The following is a 10171-nucleotide window of genomic DNA, read 5'->3' on the forward strand; positions in this document are numbered from 1 at the left end:
TTACCAGAAAGTGAAAGAATTTGCTGGAACTATGAAAATCATTAGTATAAGAGACACACTACCTGGGCAGTGGTGGCGCACGCCTTTAATCCCAGCACTTGGGAGGCAGAGGCAGGTGGATTTCTGAGTTCGAGGCCAGCCTGGTCTACAAAGTGAGTTCCAGGACAGCCAGGGCTACACAGAGAAACCCTGTCTCGAAAACAAACAAACAAACAAACAAGACACAATCATGGGATAAATGGAATAAGAAAACACAAACACAGGATACTTTAATTCAGAAAGGGAGAAGCAATTGAAGTTATGAAATGAGTTTTGCATACATTTGAGAGTGGTTCCTCATCTCCTTTGGATACGCATGGATATGCAAGTAAAGATTGGACTCCTGAAAGAAGATATAGAATGCATAAAATTCTATACTAGTAGAACTAAGTTAAAAAACTAGGACTCTTAGGAGAGTCATTGTGTGCAATGTGCAGAAGCAGAAGCTAGCAGAACTGCCAAGTTAAGGGTTAACTTGACTCTTTCTGGCCACTGCCTGGCACCTTTGCCCATGTCATTTATCATTAGTGCTTCACAGGAAACCGTATGTAGCTGACCTCAGAGCTTGGAGCTCTGAAGTATAATAAGTCAAAAGTTAAAGTTTAAATGATAAGTTTGCAATTATTTTGTCCACAGGTCTGGGAATAGGGGAAAATTGAAACTTTGTGGAACAACCATAATTCTTAATTCTTTGTGAGATGTGGTCATTCTTTTGAATTTGGTTTAGTATTGATTATATAGTGTGTGTCTTTTTTTCTACCTGCTTTATGGAGTAACAATAAAAGACTGGGACAAGTTAAAAGGGAGGGAGAGTGCGTGTGTGTGAGTGAGTGAAAGAGAACGCATGTGAGGTGTGTGTGGGGTAATGTGAGGTGTGTGAGGTGGTGTGAGGTGTATGTGAGGTGTGTGTAAGGTGGTATGAGGTGTATGTGATGTGGTGTGAAATGTGTGTGAGGTGGTGTGAAATGTGTGTGAGGTGGTGTGAGGTGTATGTGAGGTGGTGTGAGGTGTGTGTGAGGTGGTGTGAGATGTGTGTGAGGTGGTGTGAGGTGTATGTGAAGTGGTGTGAGGTGTGTGTGAGGTGGTGTGAGATGTGTGTGAGGTGGTGTGAGGTGTATGTGAGGTGGTGTGAAGTGTATGTGAGGTGGTGTGAGGTGTATGTGAGGTGGTGTGAGGTGCATGTGAGGTGTGTGTGAGGTGGTATGAGGTGTATGTGAGGTGGTGTGAAGTGTATGTGAGGTGGTGTGAGGTGTGTGTGAGGTGGTGTGAGATGTGTGTGAGGTAGTGTGAGGTGTATGTGAAGTGGTGTGAGGTGTGTGTGAGGTGGTGTGAGATGTGTGTGAGGTGGTGTGAGGTGTATGTGAGGTGGTGTGAAGTGTATGTGAGGTGGTGTGAGGTGTATGTGAGGTGGTGTGAGGTATATGTGAGGTGTATGTGAGGTGGTGTGAGGTGCATGTGAGGTGTGTGTGAGGTGGTATGAGGTGTATGTGAGGTGGTGTGAAGTGTATGTGAGGTGGTATGAGGTGTATGTGAGGTGGTGTGAAGTGTATGTGAGGTGGTGTGAGGTGTATGTGAGGTGGTGTGAGGTATATGTGAGGTGTATGTGAGGTGGTGTGAGGTGCATGTGAGGTGTGTGTGAGGTGGTATGAGGTGTATGTGAGGTGGTGTGAGGTGTGTGTGAGATGTGTGTGAGATGGTGTGAGGTGTGTGTGAAGTGGTGTGAGGTGTGTGTGAGGTGGTATGAGGTGTGTGTGAAGTAGTATAAGGTGTATGTGAGGTGGTGTGAGGTGTATGTAAGGTGGTGTGAGGTGTATGTAAGGTGGTGTGAGGTGTATGTGTGGTGGTGTGAAGTCTGTGTGAAGTGGTGTGAGGTGCATGTGAGGTATGTGTAAGGTGGTGTGAGGTGTGTGTGAGGTGGTATGAAGTGTGTGTGGTAGTATGGGAGTGCAAGAAAGGGAGTGAAAGAGAGAGCACACCCTCTAGCCTGAGGAGGAAGCAAAAGTGTGCAACCTCAAATAGATAGATAGATAGATAGATAGATAGATAGATAGATAGATAGATAGATAGAGTGCAACCTCAGGCCTTGAAATTTGCCTGTCAGCTCGTACCGAAAAGTGGTCTGAATGTTTTCATACGAGCCCTCCAGATATCCCTGCTTCCAGTTGAGAATCCAGATGCTGTGTTGAGGCTGGACCCCGGTAGTTTCCCTCTGATTTGTCTCCTTGGCCTCATCTTCCTCGACCAGCTGTGCTCTGGTGCTAAGCCACCTGTTGCTGTGTAGTTTCTGTACTCAGTGGATCCCTTGCTCACACATGTGCACATCCAAGTGTATACACAAGTGCTCCAAGACCAAATTTACAGCTCAATTCCTCTTTCAGTTGGGATGCCCCTTCTCTGGGAGTGCCACCTGCCTTAACTTTGGAGAGAAGGCCCTAGTTCTATCGCCTGTGAGGTGGTGTGAGGTGTGTGTGAGGTGTATAATAGTCAAAGTTCCATTTGTGCCCTGTGTCCTGTGTGTCCTGGGGCTCAAGCCTCCTGCGGATGTGAAAGTAAAGCAGAGACAGGGACCTTGCTTTGGACTGACATGCAGTAACCAGCTTGGCTCCTCCCCCTCTTCTCACTATTGCTGCCGGTCTCTGGCCACCCCTTGGCTTCAGTAAAGGGAAGTTTATTTGGAAGGTCCTGCTGTGGCCATTGTCATCACTGCTTGCCTGCTGTTGTCAATGACAGTGTTTATTGGACTCTCATAACCGTTGGCACTTACCACTCATAGAGTGCACAGCTAGAATCTTTATTGTCTTCAAGGCTTAGGGAGTCAAGCAGGACTCCGGCTCCCGTTGGAAGGGAGGGGCTTTTGTCTGCTGAGGCAGGCACTGAGAGAAAGGATCCTTGGCCACTCTCCTTTTTCTCAAAGTAGGGTCTGCACTCTGGATTCCCTGGGAGCTGAGGCAATGCAGATGGCCAGGTCTGCTTCAGGCCAGGTTCCTTTTCCCAACATCCCAACTTTGTGCCCCCCTGGGACTCTAAGAAGGCTTTCACAATAAAGCTGGGGACAATTTTGTCTGGGTTTCATCTGGCACTGGGTAATCTGATCAGTTTTTTCTGCCTCCCCGAGCCTCTACTACTTTATTTTCCTCTCTTTTCCTTGGTTCCTTAGACACTTCACGGGGTTTCCTGGGAGCATCTCAGGGGCCATAAAAACGCTTTCTTTCAGGGTTGGAGAGATGGCTCTGTGGTTAAGAGCACTAACTGCTCTTCAGAGGGCCTGAGTTCCCAGCAACTACATAGTGGCTCACAGCCATCTGTATTGGGATCTGATGCCCTCTTCTGGTGTGTCTGAAGACAGCAACAATGTATTCATATACATAAAATAAGTAACTCTTTTAAAACAAACAAAAAACCCCACCTCATTCTTTCCCATCAAATAACATCCCTACTTCTTCATTTGTTTGGTTTCAAATATAATTTTTTTCCCCAAGGTGTTGTGATTGTTTTGAGACAGGATTTCTCCGAGTAGCCCTGGCTATTCTAGATCTCACTTTGTAGACCAAGCTGGCCTCAAACTCATAGAGATCCACCTGCCTCTGCCTCCTTAGTGCCGGGATTACATACCCAGTTACAAATCATCTTTTTGAGTGATTTCAAAAACAGCTCTGTTGTGAAACATGAGCTTCTGTTCTCTATGCTTTTTATTTCCCACCTGAGCGCATGTGGATATCAGAGAATGACTTTCTTTAGTTCACCATGTGGGTTCCAGGGTAAGCTCGGGTCTTCTGGCTTAGTGGCAAGCACCTTTATCCACTGAGCCACCGCACCAGCCCAGAATCCAGTTCTAAGGATTGCGTGAATCTGTTTTCCCAGATAGCAACCCTATCCTAATTAGCCCCAAATAAAAGGAGTATTCTCTCTCTCTCTCTCTCTCTCTCTCTCTCTCTCTCTTTTTTCTCATCCAAATTGATACTCCTTTCAGGGCTTGAGTGGAGTGACAGTCTAGAATGTTCCTGAGTTCTTCCGGAATGCTTTAGCTCTTGTTCATAACAAACTATTGGAGGGAGACTGGCCTAGACACCTGGGATGGCCCTGAGACACACTCCTACTTTATAAGCTTAAAGCTCACACCCCTGCTTTACTGAGTCCAAACTAAAGTAATGGCTGAGGAATGCTTGCTTGAACTTTTCCATGGCTCTTTTCTGTGAAATTCCAGAGGCTCTGATCTAGATTAAACATCTCTCCAGCCCTCTGTGGCCTGCAGGGTAGCACTCTGGATTCCTGAACACCAGCAGGGACTGGACAGTGACCGTGCCCCAGGCAGAGGCCCCAGAGGTGGGAACCGGACCTGTTTCCACTGCTCTGACCCGTGGTAGAGCATATGGTAGACATTTGTTAAGTAAATGATCTGTATGGCTGTGTGCAATCCCATCCTTTGCTCTGACTGGAGCTAGTCCTTTCCAGTTGCCCCAGAGTGCAGGAGGGACCAGTGCGGTCTTTGCTGCTTTGTTCTGAGAAGGTCCGGACATGAAGCTCTCCTGTCAAACGTCAACAGCATGAATAACTACTTCCTCATGAGGCAGGAACACAGACCCACCCTCCTGTGATCTTGACATGGTAATTACTGTCACATCATGGTTCTGTCACCTGCCCTCTCCGGTCCACCAGCTGCTTCCTCGCCTCTGTGACACTATTGTTAAATGCTTTTCTGGGGAAAGGTACAGGAAGTCCCTTCCTAGAATTAAAATTATCAGGGAAGAGTTGATCCCTCAAATGACAAATTTAGGACTATGTCTCCTTCAGACAAGGTTTGATGCAGGGACACTCCGATGCCTGCTGTATTTTGGGAGCGCCTGTACTGCAGACAGTGGGTAAGAACATTATTCTGATGACCTAGAGGGAAATTCTTCAACCAATTTTTGCTTGGTTTTTCTCAGTTACCAAAAATAGACAATAAAGTTATCTGTCCTAGAAGGTTGGGAGATAAATAAAAATGTTTTTCATATAAAGGGCTTCTGATAGTGTAGCACAAAGAGTAAGTTCTATAGAGCCTGAAATTCATGCAAACTGATACAAAGTTAGGAATGAATGTGAATATTCACTTAAAATGACAAAAAATATCACAAAAATTGCAAGATTTAGGTAGGTATAGGGACACACCTCTGTCAACTCAGGGTACCAAGGCAGGAAGATCATGAGTTCAAAGTCAGAACTTGGGAAACAGCAAACCCCCATAAAAACACTTTTAAGGGTGAAAAACGTCTAAACAGCGTTAATTTAAAACACCCTGACGATAGTTTCTGATTAACCGTGGTGAGTCCACACATCGTTCTCCACACAGTTTAGTTATATGCACCGTGACTCCTTCCTTGTTCATCACGTCCACATGGGTAGCAATCTTTCACCTCGTCTGTCTGAGTAAGAGTTTACGAGTGATGAGTAAGACTTACCATCTGTCGGGTGTGGAGGTATGTGCCTTTCATCCCAACACTGGATCTCTGGCCATCAGCAATGAGCTCAAGGCCAGCTTTATCTATATAAGAAATGCCCTCCCCCAAAAAAGCCAGAGCTGTACAGTGAGCCCCTATCCAAAGCAGACAGGAAAGAAAGAAAGAAAGAAAGAAAGAAAGAAAGAAAGAAAGAAAGAAAGAAAGAAAGAAAGAAAGAAAGAAAGAACTCATTATTATTTATTATATTATTAATGGTGGGTATTACTGTTTAGCTTTTGTTTTGTTTTGTTTTGTTTGTTTTTTCCAGACAGGGTTTCTCTGTGTAGCCCTGGCTGTCCTGTAACACACTCTGTAGACCAGGCTGGCCTACGAACTCAGAAATCCACCTGCCTCTGCCTCTGCCTCCCAAGTGCTGGGATTAAAGGCGTGCGCCACCACGGCCCAGCAGTATTTAGCTTTTTAAAAGACAGAACCTATGTTTCCCATGCAGGATTTGAAGTAGCAGCTATCCTCCTGCCTCATCCTGTCAAGTGCTAGCCTAGAATTACAGACAAGTGTGGATCACCACATACAATTTACATTATAATTCTTGAATTTCCCATCTCAGAAGGGGAAAAACTGACACGGTGCAATCATTGCCTTCTAGGGAGCGCTACAGAGCCAAGTGTGGTGGGCACACTTGTAGTCAGCACTCGAAGGATCCGGAGTTCAAAGCCAGCTTCAGCTACAAGTTGGAGGGCAGCCAGGAATACCTGAGGCCATGTCTCAAAACATCCCCTTCAACAAAACAGAACAAATAAACAAAACAAAACAAAACAAACAAAACAAAACAAAACAAAACAAACAAACAAACAAAAACCCCCTTTTCAGGATGGGACTTCTGTCTTAATCAGGTATCAATAAAAAAAAAAAATCTCAGAACATGATTATCTGTTTCCAGGGAGAGGCTCGCAGTCATCTGCTTTCTGACTGAATGAATTTCAGACCTTTCTAGGTTTTTGGTTTTTTGTTCTGCCCAAGTCTCTGGCAACAAAGGACACATTTACACATTTTGACTTCTCTCTGGCCTTGGGTCCTTGTGTCACGACACCAGATGAGCAGGCACAGTGGATGGTAGGCATATGTGAAGCTGACTGCCCGCCACATGAAATAGTCCTATAAACCCAAAATCAGGGAGTGCTCGTTCCACAGCTCCTTAGCCAGGTTCTAAACCTACCTCCCCCATAGCTGATGGGGGGAGGGGTAGGAAAACAGAGGTCCCCACCTGTTCTGGATACAACTGCTTACTTTGGCAAGTTTTATTAACTCATGTATGCCGGTTAGATTTGATCAAGTTGACCTTGGAAGAAGAAACCTCAATTGAGAAAATGCCTCCATCAGATTGGCCAGTAGACATCTCTGTGGGACATTTTCTTGATTAATGATTCATGGGAGTGCTACCCTGCACAGGTGGTCCTGAGTTATATAAGAAAGCAATCTGAAACCGGGCGTGGTGGCGCACACCTTTAATCCCAGCACTTGGGAGGCAGAGGCAGGCGGATTTCTGAGTTCGAGGCCAGCCTGGTCTACAAAGTGAGTTGCAGGACAGCCAGGCCTGTCTCGAAAAACCAAAAAAAAAAAAAAAAAAAAAAAAAAAAGAAAGAAAGAAAGAAAGAAAGAAAGAAAGAAAGAAAGAAAGCAAACTGATCGCCACACATGCTCTCCTCCATGGTTTCTGCTTCCAGTTTCTGCCCTGAGTTCCTGCCCCCACTTCCCCACTTTTGTTCATGACAGACTGTGAGCTTGGTCACAGTGTTTTATCACAGCGACAGAGAGCAAACTAGGACAACAAATGACATCAAGAATGCAGAGCTCAGGCCTTGGGAGGGATGCGCTAGGAGACAAGCTTAAATGACATCACTGCCCCAACAGCTGCCTCTGTCCAGCCAGGCGCATAGTAAAGTGAGCACTGGAGAAGCACACGGTTTTATCATTGGCTCTTTTGACCTCCTCTGGTCAACAGCTCCAACTTCATCTCCTCCCAAGTTCTGGTCCAGCAGGAAGGACAAAGTGTCTCCTCAAGTTGAATGCACCCAGAAATTGCTCATACTAGCCTGGCTCATGAGTTCAGTGAACCAAACCCTAAAGTCAGGGAGGTTCCTTGAGCTAGAAAGCTTTGGGTCCCATGTTGTGTTCTATGCCATATGCATTCTGTGTCTCTCTGTTCCCCCCTTTCTGCCTGACTGCCCCCCTCTCTTCCTTCCCTCCCTCCTTCTCTTTCTTCTTTTCTGTTTGATTTTTGAGATGGGTCTCACTATGTAAGCCTGGCTGGTCTGGACTTCACTATGTAGACCAAGCTGGCCTTGAAATTAAGGCTATTCTCCTATCTCTGCTTCCTGAGTGCTGCCACCATACCCAGTTCACCTTTCTGGGACTTATTCATGGTTTGTGAACATTAGAAATATTTCTTACTCCATCACCTTCCATTTGTTCATAGACCATTCTCAATTTTCTGCTTTGGCTAATTCAGTAAGCATCTATTTTAGATCTTTTTTGTTTGTTTGTTTTTAAGACAGTGTCTCACTGTGTAACCTTGGCTGTTCTAGAATGCACTCTGTAGACCACCAGGCTAGTCTGCCTCTACCTCCCCAAGTGCTGGGATTAAAGGCATGCATCACCACCCAGCAAAGATTTATTTATTTACGTACCTTAGGTACGTGGGTGATTTGATTGTATGTACATTTGCACACCTGAGGAGGGCATTGAATCTCACGGGACTACAGTTACAGATGGTTGTGAGCCACCCTGTGTGTGGGTGCTGCAAATTGAACCCAGGACCTGATGAAGATCAGCCAGTGCTCTTAACCACTGAGCCATCCTTCTAGCCGGCTGTTTTTTTTAATGATCTAACATTAATGAAGTTTCATGTATATTGATTCAATTCTTCTACCATGTGAGTTCCAGTTGTCAAACTCAAGTCGTCAGGTTTGGTGGCAAGAGCCTTTGCCTGCTGAGCCATCTCCTAACCCTTTATTCTTCAGTGTGTGATGAGCTGCCACTCGGGTTTAGGAGAGCACTTAGTGCTACGTGCACACTAAGCACACGGGTGGCTTTCTGAAGCTTTCTTCTATAGTGTTAATGACCAAAGAGCTTTCTGACTATGCAGTCTGCCGTTTGCTTCTGCTAGAAACCCTCTTGCAGAGATAGGCCAGTGGATAAGACATTTGTGGTACAAGTGTATGACCAAAGTACCAAAGTTTGGGTCCCCAACACCCACATAAAATCTGTGTTCATGGCAGAAGAGATGGCTCAGACATTGCATGCTAATCTTTCAGAATGCGGCTCCTGGCTCCTCACATCAGACAGCTCACAACTACCCTGGAAGTCTAGCACCAGGGGTTCTGAGACACATGGTTCCCTACATATCCACAGCAAACAAGAACACACACACACACACACACACTTAAAAGTAATTTTTTTTTTTCAGTTTTTTTGAGACAGGGTTTTTCAGTTTTTTTGAGACAGGGTTTCTCTGTGTAGCCCTGGCTTCCCTGGAACTCACTTTGTAGACCAGGCTGGCCTTGAACTCAGAAATCCGCCTGCCTCTGCCTCCCAAGTGCTGGGATTAAAGGCATGTGCCACCACTGCCCGGCCATAAAAATAAATCTTAGGAATGCCGTGTTCAGTGAATAAAGTGGAACTAATCAAAACACCTGACATCAACCTCGGGCTGCCACATGTACGTGCACATGCCTGTGCCTTCACTCATGCATACACACATGCTTGCACACCACACACACATCTACACCAAGGAAGAAAGGATGATGGAAGGGAGGGAGGGAGGGAGGGAGGGAGGGAGGGAGGGAGGGAGGGAGAAGGGAGGAAAAAAGGAAGGAAGAGAGAGAAGGAAGGACAGAGAGGGGAGAAGGAAAGAGGGATAGAAAGAAGAGTGAAAGGAAGAAAGGAAAGATGAAAGGAAGGGCAGGGAGGAAGGGAAGGAGGGAGGGAGGGAGGGAGGGAGAGAGAGGAAAAAAGGAAGGAAGAGAGGGAAGGAAGGACAGAGAGGGGAGAAGGAAAGAGGGATAGAAAGAAGAGTGAAAGGAAGAAAGGAAAGATGAAAGGAAGGGCAGGGAGGAAGGGAAGGAGGGAGGGAGGGAGGGAGGGAGGGAGAGAGAGGAAAAAAGGAAGGAAGAGAGGGAAGGAAGGACAGAGAGGGGAGAAGGAAAGAGGGATAGAAAGAAGAGTGAAAGGAAGAAAGGAAAGATGAAAGGAAGCGGAGGGAGGAAGGGAGGGAGGGAGGGAGGGAGGGAGGGAGGGAGGGAGGGAGGAGAGGAGGAAGGCAAGCCAGTCCCCTATGCCCCCTACATTCCTAGGATCTGCTTAAGCAGAGAGTGAGGAGCAGTGGAGGTGAGGGGCTGTGAGCATGGTGCCCAGACCCCACCTCAGTTGCTTTTCACCTTAGAGCCTAAACTCCTGCTTCCTGAGCACTAAGGGGTCCATCTTGTCTTAGCTCGGGAGCCTGGTGCTTCTTTCCCGGGGCTGGCCTGACTCAGGTGGTGTTGACCTACAAGGGTTTACTCTTTGTTGCCCTCTGCCTCAGGGAACTGCCTCTGCCACTGTCTGTCTGTCTTTCCTAGTCATCCTTGGTGCTTCTTTCCTGAAACTGCAGCTCTAGGAAAGATGCTCCACCCAGGAGGCCTGGTGTTTTGCCAGGG

The sequence above is a fragment of the Mus caroli genome, unplaced genomic scaffold (assembly GCF_978045245.1).
Source record: "Mus caroli unplaced genomic scaffold, Mus_caroli_1 scaffold_2, whole genome shotgun sequence".
Lineage (NCBI taxonomy): Eukaryota > Metazoa > Chordata > Mammalia > Rodentia > Muridae > Mus > Mus caroli.